The sequence below is a fragment of the Macadamia integrifolia genome, chromosome 2, assembly GCF_013358625.1.
Source record: "Macadamia integrifolia cultivar HAES 741 chromosome 2, SCU_Mint_v3, whole genome shotgun sequence".
NCBI classification, from domain to species: Eukaryota; Viridiplantae; Streptophyta; class Magnoliopsida; order Proteales; family Proteaceae; genus Macadamia; species Macadamia integrifolia.
Genome location: NC_056558.1, coordinates 35,035,271 through 35,049,466, shown reverse-complemented (window position 1 = coordinate 35,049,466; position 14,196 = coordinate 35,035,271). Strand labels below are relative to the sequence as shown.

The 14,196-nt window shown below is 40.1% G+C and overlaps 1 protein-coding gene across 2 annotated transcripts in view; it reads right to left on the bottom strand.

Annotated features, from left to right (window-relative positions):
* Positions 1 to 355: 355 nt before the first annotated feature.
* Positions 356 to 14,196, bottom strand: part of LOC122061357 (probable inactive ATP-dependent zinc metalloprotease FTSHI 2, chloroplastic) — a 41,362-nt gene continuing 27,521 nt past the window's right edge. The window contains exons 12-13 of one of the 2 annotated variants that reach the window (XR_006134632.1): positions 753 to 866; positions 356 to 555 (exon numbers count right to left, since the gene is read on the bottom strand). The gene's annotated coding sequence lies outside the window, so the exon portion shown is untranslated. Of the gene's footprint in view, positions 867 to 14,196 lie in introns of both variants that reach the window. The other variant, XM_042624598.1, reaches the window with a different exon arrangement.

The window sequence follows — 14,196 nt, the reverse complement described above, 5'->3', positions numbered from 1 at the left end:
TTATGCATAATACATGTTATATATAACTTTTTTTAACTATTTTTTTATGCAAAAGTGTATAAAAAAGTGTTTCCTATCTATTTATGTGCGTATCTTTAGTGTATCTCCGATACGATACGATATCCACCGATACGTATCTTAATTTTGGCCGACCGATACGACGACCGATACCGATACTTTAATCCTTGCCTACAATCAGTCGGAAACATCTTGATGTTATAGGTTTGTACAATCTCTAGTTACAATGTTTTTTTTTTTTTTTTTTCTTCTTATGTTATAATTCATCCCTGTAAAATTAAGGCTGAAGAAGACAATATATACAAGAACAGATGATCACAGGCATAGACACCACTTGTGGACAAAATAGAAAAAATAACTAACATCTTGAGTCAACATTACAGCCTTTCTACTCGATGAAGTAACTGCTCTTAAAAACAAGACCCATGCACTTTATTCTTTTCAAAATGGGAAGTAGCAATCACATAACAATATCAAAATGATCAGGCTAAGGCTCGCATCTTGGATGCAAATGGGTCTGTTTCACTATGCTGTGATCTGCAGCTAGATTCAGGACATATCATAAATATAAACTCCTAACAGTTACCCAAAAAAAAAAAACTCCCAAAAATGCCACAAAGCAGGTATGGAACTCAACCATTTTGGTGTCATTGATACTTTCATTTTTTTAGTGCACGGCCCCGAATACTCAAGTTAAGATGACTCAAAACTATTCCCTGGACATCAAGGTATACCTGAAAGTCACTTTGTCGACCCTTTCTGTCTTTTTAACTTTATCAAGATTCTGCACCAACAGAGCTTGTGTGGGAAAACTGGAAGAGATATTTGACACAAAAGAACCACTGAACCTGGAGAATGGAAAAATTAATATGATATGAGAAAACTACTAAAGTAGTCTAAATTGAGAGCAACAACTTCAAAAGAACATTATTTTGGAGAGAGGGAAAGACCTGGCACAATAACTTAGCCAAATTATATGACATAACCAATAAACTGAATCAGGAAAAACTAGAAACGAAAACCACCTAATAAAGCCCATGGTCTACATGACAATTATAATTTCTCTGCTCATCTAACCTGTACACTAATTACTTGAGCACCAAGTATGCTTCCAGGAATGGCAAGAAAATGGAAAGGCAATTCTTAAGAACTTCCTTGATGTAAAATATTAACATTAAAATTTGTGATAATTATTTCTTGCTTATTGTTTGTGACTACACATGGTTTTGCCAAACGATCAATTTTATGTAACATCTAAGATATTCTGATTTCCAGAAAGCTGGCAATCACAAGAACAAATCACTCTTTGACTGTCCATATGCCCACAAGTTTTCTAGGGCACTGTATGATTAGGATATGATGTGAAGTGGAATGACGTTTTCATTGGTAAAGTAAAATGACCTTAGAATAAAGCGAGGCAAGTAGAAATAGCCAAAAGTGAAGTGAAATGAGCATATTTTATAGTGAAAATTAATAACCATGTGTGTTTGGTTGTCTAGAAAACCAAAAGATCTGTAACCCGTAACTTGAGATAAGAGAGATGGCAAGGGAGAGGAGCAGCCAATATGTTCACTGGCAGTGTCCCTCCATCTTATATTTATAATAAGTAGATCCAAGTACAATCACAGTTGGAATAGGAAAGACAATCCTAGTCTAACTCTAATTTAGGAAACTAGAGATCTAGTCTAACTAGGAAATTAAACAACCTAATCTAACTTGGAAAGTTAGTGGACACATATTCCAACACTCCCCCTCAAGCTGAAATATACATGTATCAAAAGAAAACTCCAGCTTGGACCAACGAGAATAGAAAATCAAATACAATACCAACGTTCTAGACTCCAATGAACAGTGGGAACTTCAATCAACCATCATAAAACCAACAGCAATATCAACTAAGGCAAACCAACCATTAGCAGCATCAATAGATAAAAAATACCATGCTAAACCATCAGCAACAAACAAAATGGATGGTAGATAATCACCAACTTGTACAGTACTTGATCTTCAAGAGGAGGAGACTTGATCTTCAACGTCCGAGGAAGAATCAATCTCTAAAGAGAACAAAAAAATCACAGAAAGGATAGAAATCATCAACCACAATCCGAAATATCATAGCAGCAGATAGGTAACAATGACAAATGCTCTCCTATATTTGCAAAACTTGATTTCCAAGAGGGGAAGACGTGATCTTCAATTTAAGGGAAGAACTCGATCTTCAAATAAAGGAATCAATTCCATCGCACAAGGTTGACAGCCAATCTTCAAAAAACACCATATTATGCTTTAAAAGAGGTAAAGATGGAAGGAAGTCACTTAGATCCTTAAGAGATCACTTCATTAGTGTTGCCTTCAAAAGCTAAAACTATTCCTGAAGACAAGAGTAGATAAATAATCCTCACTGATAATAATCTCCAATTGATGAATTGAGCAGAGCAGATAAAAATCTCCAATCTCCCCTAACGTGTAACATTACATGTGAACAAATAATTCCAATAATCAGAATCCCAAGGAATCTCTTACCCAAGAGCATTAAATAATTTCCAACTCCCCCTCACGGATGCAAAGCGGAACAAACAATCTCCAAGCACCGAGACATGCCAATAACACTATCAATCCTAAAGATGTGATTTCGGGCCCACCAAAGCAATAATATGGCAAATATATATGTCCAATGGCAATTCTGAAATTACTTCATGCAATCCCCAATTGATACGGAACCTTGGTCAAAATACCCAATTGGGTTTGGTATAGACCCATCCAAGTTCATAATAGGCAATAACATTGGGTAATGGCAGAACCATAATTAACCAGTATGTCCAAGGGGACACTTGGTAGGTAAAAAAAGGTAATGAGATAGGAAAATGTGTAATAGTAATGGCAATTTGGTAATATCTCAAGTGTCCAAAGATGAGTGGCAATCTGGCAATAAAGGGGAACTTCAACTAAAACCACAATCTAAGGCCAAAGGATAAATTAGGAATGGCAAACAAAGTAAGGGCAAGGTGTAATAAAAATGAGAAATGAGGGGCAATAATAAGGAAATAAGAAATAAGGGAGTAAAGCAAACCCACGACCTCTTGTTGAGGTTGTTTCATCCTCTAAACAGAAATCAGAATACCCAGACGGTAAATCAACAAGGCTGAGAGAGAGAGAGCTCACTGGTTTGGCCTCGGATTGGCCTGAAATTTCAGGCGAAGGGTCACACCTTCCAGCTCTATCAAACCCTCCACAATAAAACCCAAAATATCAAGAATATGTTCAGATTAAGTTTCTGAAATCACAAGGGGCAGTAGGCATAGTTCTGGTTATGGTTGCAGGTTAACCCCTCACAGTAGGGATGAAACTAAGGGAAAGAAACACAAGATTCAGGTCGCCCTAGGGTGAGGATCCAACGCCCAAAATATGAGGGAGAAAGAACAAGGGATGATGGAGATCAATCCACTCCCAAAAGGGCTGCAATTGCTGCCAAGAACAGGGGCTGATAGAGACAACCAGAAAAGGAGAGAACTCACGAAAACAACCTCAGTTGGACTCGAAAGTTCAGGAAAGGACGAGAAATCTGACTTGGGAGAAGCCATAGTACCGCTGGAACAGGGCTGCAACACCCTTAGATCCAAATTGCAGGTAAGAAATTTCCATGCATTATATATATATATATATATATAAATTAAAAATTAAAAAAAAAAAACCCCAGAACCTTGTGCAGAGAAGATTAATCACAGCCGCAAGCTCAGCACATGCAGAAATATTTAAGAAGCAGGCCATAGAGAGATCCATCTCATCAGCAGTCGCAAGGGATAAACAATAGCAAGCCTGCCTTCGTAAACACAGATACGAAGGCAAATACAAGTCATATGGGTTTTAGAAACATGTAGGGCAGCTATAGGTGGCTGTACACCATAACAAAGAACCCTAAAAGGGACTCTCAAAACAGAGAAGAGAAGAAACTATATGAAACTTCAAGGAAACCCTATTTCCTTCTTTTTGGATGAACTAGAGTTTCAATGAACTAGGGTTTCACCATAAACCAGAGAACCCTTAAACGACTCTTAAACCGGCAATGATGGAGAGAATCAGCAATTACTGGCAGTCTGGCTATGATACCATGTAGAAAACCAAAAATCTATAACCAGTAACTTGAGAGGAGAAATGAGGAAGAAGAAGTGAAGCGGCGAGGGAGAGGAGCAGCCAATATGTTCACTGGCAATCTCCCTCCATCATATATTTATAATAAGTAGATCCAAGTTGATGGGAACATCAAGATGTACAGCCGAAGGAAGAAGAAGACCCAACCTTCTTTGTGGTTGGAGGATTAGAAGGAGGAAGAAGAAGAAAAAAAAAAGAAAGGGAAGGCTCGATCCAGCCTTCCCAGCGCTGGATCGAGTCCTCTTCTTCCTTTCTTTGCCAAGATTGTGTGGCCCCCACCAAATCTGATATGTTAGTAGTTTTATTTCCTAGGATTTTGTTTATTTAGGTCATTGAGTTAAGTAGGAAACTAAATAACACTCCTATTTGTTTTTTTAGGAAACTTCTTTATTTCTGAGATTATGTTCCTAGATTAGCCTTTTCTTTTTTAGTAATTATCCTATTATTTATGTAAGGCCATTGGCCACAATGAAATTAATGAATGAATGAAGAATATTGAAAGAAGAGGAACACCCCAACCCCCACGATTTCTCTCTTGCTGCCCCCTCCCTTTTCTCGCCTCTCACTCTCGTCCCTCCTCTCTTTCTCGATATTCTCTCTCATCTTGTCTCTCTCTTTCGCTCTCCAAGCTACATCGACAATACCAAGGATCTCTATACAACCGGCTGATCTTTTTCTTCATCAACCAAAAGTGGACTGCATCTCTTTATTTTGGAGGACCTTGGTCTCTTCTTTTCTCCTCAGACCAGGACAGTAACAAGGTAAATAATTAAACTAAACCCCCCCACCTCCATTAATCCCTATTATATGTTGCAGTCCATTAACATTGAAACCAGCCTTTGCCATTTTGTTTATACCTATTTTTACCCATTGTTTTAAGACGTTTCGTCACTGTTATATCTCCAAAACACTTGCTGATTTTCTATTTTAGTTGGTTGCTAGAGGACACTGATTGTTTGCATATCTTATTTGGGTGTCTGGATTCATTTGTGCTGAACCTAACATTCGTATGACGTTTGTTCCCTTCCCCATGTCCCCACTTGAAGCTTAAGTAAGAGTTTATGTGTTTTTCCGCCAAAATTATTATTGTTTTTTTTTGTTACTTTGTTTATTAGTCTCATTCTATTTTGCATGCTTAATCTTGTTTGCTGAGTTTCTTTTTTGTCCTATCTACCCAAGTTCCTTGAATTAACCCTACCTGGTTTGTTAATCTTGTAGGAAATCTAGTCACCTAGGAACTCCCTACATCACAAGTACAATCATAGGTGGAATAGGAAAGACAATCCTAGTCTAACTCTAATTTAGGAAACTAGAGATCTAGTCTAACTAGGAAATTAAACAACCTAATCTAACTTGGAGAGTAAGGCTCTGTACTATAACAATTTTGTTTTTAAAACTTGATTTTGGGACTGGCACACTTTTTGCATTTTTGTGTTTTTGGAGTGATTCTGCATCTTAAATTTTGTATGGTAACGCTAAAAAAAAATTGTTTTTGTAACCTGGAAGAAACAGAAATCTGTATGGTTTGCACTTGACAGAATCATTTCTGTTAGAAACCAATATTTACATAAAATACAATCCACACCATGAGTGCCAAAGTTATAATTTTTTTAATAAAATCTAAGGATAATCAATGGTTTTTTAACAAAATCTAAGTCATGAAAACAATTATTACACAGACTTTAGATATCAGGAACTAACCTCCGCTCACCATTTTTGGTTAATTTGGCTTTCAGTTGGGAAAGCCTAGTCTGGATTTCTATAAAACTGATGTGGTTATAGCTTCTTTTGAAGCTATTAATATTTCTCTGGGTGGCATGATTGCTTGTTTCTTATTCTAAGTCCTTTTGTTTTCGCAGGGTAAAACAGAACGAATCAAGGAGCAGCAGCAAAGTCAAATTTAGGGAAATTACTGACACTTAGAAACTATACAGGTCTTGAAAGATTGGTAAATTGAAGGTTGAATCTAATTCAAGAGACTCGTTCTGCAGGTCATTTTTTTCAGGGAGAAATGATAACAGAATGCAGACTTCAACCTAATCAATTGCAAATACTGAAATTTCTCATGAACTTGATTACTTGGATTGCACTTGTAGCTTAATAGCCTGTTTTGGTTTACAGCTCCAAGTTGCTAGAGGAATTTGAGGATTCGCATGCATGTATAGAGTGCATATCTATCATAAACTTCTAATGGAAACCAAAGGCCTGACAATAAAATTAAATTTCTATCAAGAGATGAATTATCCTTCTGTCCCATTCTATCTATAAAGTGGAGGCAAACAGACTCATCTTTGACCCAGCAAAAATTTAAAAATTTCTTGCCTAATGGTAATGACTATCGCATGCTATGAAAGGTTCAATAAACAGCTTAAAAACACATGAACCATGAAAAAAAGGGAAAAACAAATGTGGTTGAAACGGCGGATCATCCATTCATTCGTTTGGGTGGAATTCCCCACCCCCCATCTTCTAACTTATAAAGATACAACAATTTCCTGAATTTTCCTATAAAGCTGACGTTCCTCAACCTCCTCCTGGTCCAACATATACTCATTTTCAGAACCAAGATCCCAAGCAGTTCTTTACCCTGGACGATGTCCCTGTTTCCAAGTGGGCATCTAAGTTTGCTGATTTTCATGCCTGGATCAATGCTGAACTCCTTCAAGAAGGTGCTACCTCCGTCAGTGTTCTGACTAAGTTTGTTGCTCGGCTACAAGGCAAACTCAGAGAATGGTATTTAGCTCTTGGTGGATATAGACAATTGCAACTTGTTCAACTCCCTGAAGGCCACTTCATCACAGTTCTATATCAAGAATTTCTTGGTCCTGTCTCGAATGATGTTACAAAAGCTCGAGAAGAGTTTTTACAATTGAAGTGTTGTTCTCTAGCTCGTCCAGATCTTGACCGACACTTCTCTCGCATGACAGACAGACAGGATTATGAACCATAAGGTCATCCTGATCACCATCCATCTCATGAACATACGGAGGTGCAGGAGGTGGATCTGGACCTGTATTCATGAAAGAGGGAACGGGTTTAGGGTCATGAAGAGCCAGAGTGGTGAGAAGGTCAGATAATATATCATCACCGGAAGGGGTTATGGCACCTATCGAAGGATGTTTGGGTTTAGTCATAGGTGGTGAGGGTGAAGGGGATGGACAGGTAGGGATAGGAGGTGATGGTGCAGGGTAGGTTACAGTCATTGGATAGGGCTGAAAAGGTGGAGGAGAAGATTGTTCCAGAGGTACTGTTCTGGGCTGTTGCCTGGGAGCAATACTTTTCAGGTTGCGTTGTTGACGCTGCAAAGCTTTCAGTTCTTCAAGCGGGAAGGTTTGGAATCAGGAGCTTTTGTATACCACTTACTAGAAAATACAATTGTTAGGCCCCTTCATCTTTTCCTGTTATTTTCAGCTCTTTTGTATACCACTTACTAGAAAATACAATTGCCGTTGGTGTCATTTAAGTTAAACCAGCCAAATCTATTAAGTTTTGCAGTTCTTTACTTGATGTGGTGTACTATGGCCTCCTATGGGGCTCTTAACCCTTATGTCACATTTATCTCCATATCTCTATTTATAAGAGACAGGTGTGTGTGTGTGTGTGTGTGTGTGTGTGTGTGTGTGGGGGGGGGGGGGAGAGATTGTCATGTTTCTTTTTTAACTTATTTTTTCATGCTCTTGTACATTTATGATTCAATGATTTTCTGGGGTTAATAACCTTCAATATCTACTAGGTCATTCATTGAATGGAAATTTGCTTTTCCCTGCTTTTGTGAAGCATTGTATATCAGTAAGTTAAGAAGATTCCAGCGAAAACTTTGGATTACTTAGTCCTACTTAGTCACTTTTCTTGAGGCTTCATTTGGTTGGAAATGCGGTAAAATAAAATTTTCATTGGTAAGGGGAAGCTCTGCAAGAGCCGTTTGAGTTGGTATAGACCGTATGGTCATATCCAACGGACACCCATAGATGCACCAGCAGGGAGGAGTGACCAGATTCACATAGAAGGCGCCAAAAGAGGAAAGGACAGACCTAAAATGACTATAGGGAAAGTGCTGAGAAAAGATATGCAAAAACTAGTGCTCAACCCAAGTATGGCCGTAGATAGAACTGTTTGAATGACAAAGACCCGTGTGGCCGACCCCTTTTAAGGGGAAGTTCCCAAGATACCGCTTTGACCTTTGTGTTTTACCTATCTTTTTACCTCTTTTACTTCTTCATTTTTCTTTTATGGCCTTCTCTTTTATTACTATCTAAGCTTCTATCGTATCCATGTAGCCGACCCCATTTAGTTGGGACAAGGTTATGGTAGTTCTTTGTCAAGGGAAGTGAAATAAAATGAAAAGGAAAATATAAAAGAAAATATTCAATGGTTTGTATAACAGAAATAAAACTAATAAACCAGCAGTAGACAAAGGTGAGAAGAAGAAGAAGACGGTAGAGGAAGAAGAGACCCTGCTGTTGAATGAATGTGGAAAAACCCCTCACCCCTTGTCCAATATATAAGTCTGAAGTACACCCAATAAAGGGAACTTACATAGACTAGAAAGGAATGTACCTAATCTAGAAGAATAAGACTTACAACTGTAAACAAACTAAAGTCACGCAAGTAAGCTACCGTTCAAGGATAAGATTATGTGTACATGATCCATATGTACCCCCATGATACATACAGGTCATGTGCCCCTACACCATACGAACCAGAAGACTTTAACAGTATGTTTGGTTGGATCTAGAAATAATGTTTTTTTAGATGGGTACACTATAGAAGGGGGGAGGGGGGGGAAGGTAACAGTTAGGAGACTCAAACTCGAGACCTCCTGGTGAGTGTGGGCTTTGCACACCACAACCTCACCAAATGCTTTAGGCAGTTGTTGTTAATCTGGAAGTAATGTTGATGTAAGTTTGTAAAGAAAAATTTAGGGACCACGACATGGAGAAGTAGGAGTTGAAAAAATTTAGGCCGTATTTCTAGGATTTGGATCATCTATGGTGCATCATGGTGTTCGGCGGGCATCCAATGCCTAGAAATGCCTTGGGCTGCGTGCGACTGCCTTGGGCTCCGTGCCAAGGCGTTTATTGCCGTTGGAGGCACGCCAAATGCCATGTTGCACCACAGAGGAGTTGAATCCATATTTCTACTGAAAAAACCAAATACTTGGTCTAGCGCACCAATTTGTGCCACATGAAGGGTGATGTGGCCATTCTGACATGGTCTAACTAGCCATATGTCAAATTTAGAGTCTAATTCAGTCAAATACTCTCCCATGTATTGGCAAACTCTTTTTATGCTGAAATTTGACATGTGCAGTGGACCTTGGGGTCTACCTATACACAATTTCAGCCCCATCCAACCGGCACATGGCAAATATAGGCGTGCAGACCAGGAATTTGTTTCTACTTCGTGAGTCCAGGAAGCTGCACCCAATAAAAAAAATCATTTTAGTTCAAACGCTACCCGTCAAGAGAAGAACATCCACAGAAAATGTGTATTACAACCTGTTGGAATATGTGTCCAGTTAGGCTCTGTACTGTAACGTTCTGAAAAAACTGATTCTTGTGTTTTTCCAATTTTTTGGAGTAGAAATAGGCAAAAAGCTGTATGGTATGCCCGGTTTAGTTTCTTGCTTTTTAGAAATGAAGTGGGCACTTTTCATAACTTGGAATCCCTTTTTTGGCATAAGAAAACCTTGTTTTTCATATTCAGAATCGATTTTGAGCAAAAGGTGTAGAATCAAATGATTCACTTAAGTGGAGAGGGGTAAAGAAGGAAATTACACTCAAAACATAACAATAGAGCTAATGATGGCATTGTAAACCCTACTGCCCTCTTTTCTCTTGGAACAACGAGAGAGAAGCGTACAGAGCCTTGCCATAGGAAACCAAAGCTTCAACCCTACCTTCCAACCTTCTACATCTCACGATCTGCCGTTGGCGAGGTTAGAGGTGGGATGCTCTCTCTCTCTCTCTCTCTCTGAACTAATTTCAAAGAAAAACTGAAAAGGGAGAAGAAAAAGATCCGTCGTTTGTTTCTCCACCAGGCGGCTTGAATTTGGGTTTTGGACAGAATTAAGGAAGAAATGGTTTGATCGCATCCACACATATCACTGGAAGATCGGTGAACTTGATTAAAGGGTTCGTGGATATCTTGATTCTGGCATCTGGTCTTCCTGCTGTTTGGTATGCCCAAAATATGAGGAAAGCCATGCAATGGGGTCTGTTCTTCGAAGATGTGAGCATCCTCATTTCTTTTGATAGGCGTCAATGAGGGTCGCAATGCGAGGACAAGGAAGTTGACCATTCTGATGTAGTTCCCAGGCTGTATCAACAGTATGAAGAAGGGGAGCCGGAACTTGCTGAGAAAGATATCATTCACTGTGCACATAGTATGAAGAATTTCAAGAGGAAGCTGAGGTATGGCACAACAAAGATTATGGCTGTTTTCACATGTTGTGGGACCGTATGTCGAGAGTGTCGGCATACATACATACATACGTTGTGGGACCGTATGTCGAGAGTGTCGGCATACATACATACATACGTAAAAACATACACATACGCTGTTACATACTTGCGCAACGATACATACGTAAAGACTTACGTACTTACATACATACTCATACTTTTTGAGACACACAAACTTAAAGTTTTCACATGTTTTGTAAGTTTTCGCTATTTAAAGCCCCCACTTAATGAAAAATGGGCAAGAGCCCGGTTTGTCTTACATCAGGAGAGAAAATGGTATCAGAGCCTTGTTCCTTCTCCGGCTAAGGTCCTTCTCCGGCAGCCTTCTTAGTTCTGTTTGAACCTCTGCTAGTTAAAGAGACGGTCTAGGCCACGCCCTATTGCAGGTTACTTCTTGATTCTGGTTTTCTGGTGTCGGAAAAAGACCCTGTGAGAGATGGGTTTGTCAGGCCCAGGAGAGGCCGTTTTTATACCCTGTAACGGCTCGGGTTGCTCCGCCTCTGAGAACTAGGTCCAAGAGGGTTCTGATCGGCCTCGACTAGTCGTCCTTTTATCTATCTGAGTTTCACCGGTGAGTGGTGCTGTTCGGTTATTGGACTTGCAGCCTTTGTTCCAACATGTCTCTTTCCCGTCGTTCAACCTCTTCTCGAAGCTCTGCTTCGTCTTCTCCTTCTTCTTCCTGATCTTCTTCTTTCTCTTCTATTGATTCTCTGTATAAGTTTGACTACTTACCTGAAGAGCAGACCATCCCTAAGACTCCGTCTCCTCTGTTAAATCCTTATACTTTCTTTCCGAAGACGAAATCCTCTTCTTCTTCCTGGAAAACTCTTATTGCTCCTCGGAAGAAAACTCCACCTCTCAAAGAGTTGGTTCAGGCCTCTCGTTGTGATCAATATCACATCCCTGCCACCGATAAAGAACAGTTGTTTACCTTGGAGATTCCGTCTAACCTTATTCCTCGGTGGAAAAATCAGGGTTATACTCATCTCCATTTTGGTGCGATTAAGTTCGCCCTTTCCTTTCATGGCAGAAAAGGTCTTCCTGTGGCTTCCCGGATCGCCCTTCTTGACAGTCGGTTTTTGCGGTATGAACACGCCGTGATTGCCACTGTTCAGACTACCCTGAATGCAGGAACCATATTCCTCACTCTCTACCCTAATTTCAATATAGCCTTAGCAGATCCCCATCTTCCCTCTACTTTGAAGTTCCAGATCCAAATTTCTAGTACTCCCCAGACTCCTACGGCTTTAGCAGGAACTCTCCACTATCAATTGGCTTACCAGTTACAGAATCATGCCTATGATCTAACCAAAGGCCAGCACGAGGATGCCCTCTTCCTCTCTGTGGACTCTGATCATGTTCCAAGCCTTACTCACGTACCCAGACAATTGCCCCGAGATGAACTTTTTCATCTTCTTCCCTCCTCCTGGGTTACGGCTTATGAACAACAAATGGCTACAAGCCAGCCTACTCCGATAGAGCCTCTTCAGTCTACGGATCCTCAGTATATCACTCACCCTTCTGGTGAGGTTGAAATCCGTTTTCCACCTCCTCCAGTACAACCGTTACCTTCTCCTTTTCCTACTCAGTTCACAGGAATGATTCAAGCACCTAACATTCCTGTTAGATCTTTTGATGTTCATGGTAACCCGGTGTACTACTTCTCTGATCCAGTCACTGGTCATAAGTATTTTGACCTTTGTGATTGTGATGATTGTCTCCAAGACTCCGATGATGACTATGCCTACACTCCCAAAAAAAAGTCTTCCCAGACTATTCTAAGGGAGCGATATGAGTCAGGAGATCCTACTGTCGGACCATTGAGTACTGAAGCCCGATATCCCTTCATGGTAAAATATGGTACTCCTTTGGAACCTCCTTATGTTCCTCCTCCGACTCCAGTCTGTAAACCTTCTCCCTCTGTTCAGATGCCTTCTCCTATAGTCCCTCCTTGTTGCATGTATACTCCAGGATCTTCTTCCTCTACTCCTTTGCAGAATTTCCCTGGTCCTGCAGACTATGGTCCTGATTCTCATGGTGTAAGACATGTATGGAAAGTCAAATCTCCTATCTTGCCTACAGGCCAACAAAAAGACATTTCCCAAGCTGAAGCAGCTCTAAATTGGCAAAATGAGAATGCCATCTTTCAAAACCAGTACCTTGAACGTATCATTGCGACCCTCATTGACGCCTATCAAAAGAAATGAGGATGCTCACATCTTCGAAGAACAGACCCCATTGCATGGCTTTCCTCATATTTTGGGCATACCAAACAGCAGGAAGACCAGATGCCAGAATCAAGATATCCACGAACCCTTTAATCAAGTTCACCGATCTTCCAGTGATATGTCTGGATGCGATCAAACCATTTCTTCCTTAATTCTGTCCAAAACCCAAATTCAAGCCGCCTGGTGGAGAAACAAACGACGGATCTTTTTCTTCTCCCTTTTCAGTTTTTCTTTGAAATTAGTTCAGAGAGAGAGAGAGAGAGAGAGCATCCCACCTCTAACCTCGCCAACGGCAGATCGTGAGATGTAGAAGGTTGGAAGGTAGGGTTGAAGCTTTGGTTTCCTATGGCAAGGCTCTGTACGCTTCTCTCTCGTTGTTCCAAGAGAAAAGAGGGCAGTAGGGTTTACAATGCCATCATTAGCTCTATTGTTATGTTTTGAGTGTAATTTCCTTCTTTACCCCTCTCCACTTAAGTGAATCATTTGATTCTACACCTTTTGCTCAAAATCGATTCTGAATATGAAAAACAAGGTTTTCTTATGCCAAAAAAGGGATTCCAAGTTATGAAAAGTGCCCACTTCATTTCTAAAAAGCAAGAAACTAAACCGGGCATACCATACAGCTTTTTGCCTATTTCTACTCCAAAAAATTGGAAAAACACAAGAATCAGTTTTTTCAGAACGTTACAGTACAGAGCCTAACTGGACACATATTCCAACAGGTTGTAATACACATTTTCTGTGGATGTTCTTCTCTTGACGGGTAGCGTTTGAACTAAAATGATTTTTTTTATTGGGTGCAGCTTCCTGGACTCACGAAGTAGAAACAAATTCCTGGTCTGCACGCCTATATTTGCCATGTGCCGGTTGGATGGGGCTGAAATTGTGTATAGGTAGACCCCAAGGTCCACTGCACATGTCAAATTTCAGCATAAAAAGAGTTTGCCAATACATGGGAGAGTATTTGACTGAATTAGACTCTAAATTTGACATATGGCTAGTTAGACCATGTCAGAATGGCCACATCACCCTTCATGTGGCACAAATTGGTGCGCTAGACCAAGTATTTGGTTTTTTCAGTAGAAATATGGATTCAACTCCTCTGTGGTGCAACATGGCATTTGGCGTGCCTCCAACGGCAATAAACGCCTTGGCACGGAGCCCAAGGCAGTCGCACGCAGCCCAAGGCATTTCTAGGCATTGGATGCCCGCCGAACACCATGATGCACCATAGATGATCCAAATCCTAGAAATACGGCCTAAATTTTTTCAACTCCTACTTCTCCATGTCGTGGTCCCTAAATTTTTCTTTACAAACTTACATCAACATTACTTCC